Raw genomic sequence first — 831 nt, forward strand, 5'->3', positions numbered from 1 at the left:
CACCGGAGCTAAATCTTCAAGTTACTTGGTATCCTTTTGCTTTCCAAGCTTATGATAAGGGCCTCTGGGAGGTGGTCATTCAGAGAGCGGAGAAAATGATGAGCAATGGTTAAAGAATACCTCAACTTTTGGCAATTAAGTTGATAATTTGCACCAAAGTGCTTGCAACCTCCCATGTGTATTTGTCTGCTTACTTGGTTCCCTCTATGAATGCATAATAGTGACTTGAGAAAGCCCTGACAATTTTTCTGCAGGGTCAATAATTTTGGAGGAAAATGTTTTCACAACATTAACTGGCATCTTTACTGCGTTCCCAGGGTTTGCGAAGGGGGAGGGGGTATGAGGATCATGTAGGCCTGGACTCAAGTCTAACATCTCTACAGGAAAGGAAACCTAGAATTTGCTTTTGAGTAACTCTATCTGCTCAGGCATCCCACTTGGCAAAAAATTGCGGCAAGGGCCTCAGTTTGCAGACTCTTTTTCTTACTTAGCTTTAGGTGAAAGTATAGGGAACTCTTGGGGCACAAAGTATTGGGAAGGCTTGCCATGCTGTGAAACCTGTTCCCAGCTGGAAGGGAATACCCTATAGTTTTGAACCTTTGACTATATAATGGACATTCTCTATGGTGGGCTCTAAATTGATGCACGAAGGGAAAAACTTTGCTGAGAATGCCTGGTTGTTGACCTATAGATTCTTTAGAAGAGGCATCAAGTTTTCCAGGGATATCTTTGATTCCTAGACTAGAGATTGGGTGCCATTAGCTGAGTTGAAAGCAAAGTTTAGAGTAGCCAACCCTGACTGATTGATTTTCAATAGGGTTAAAGACTCAA

Source organism: Pinus tabuliformis, chromosome 8, assembly GCF_031772625.1.
Source record: "Pinus tabuliformis cultivar Carrire ecotype Pingquan chromosome 8, CPIR1, whole genome shotgun sequence".
NCBI classification, from domain to species: domain Eukaryota; kingdom Viridiplantae; phylum Streptophyta; class Pinopsida; order Pinales; family Pinaceae; genus Pinus; species Pinus tabuliformis.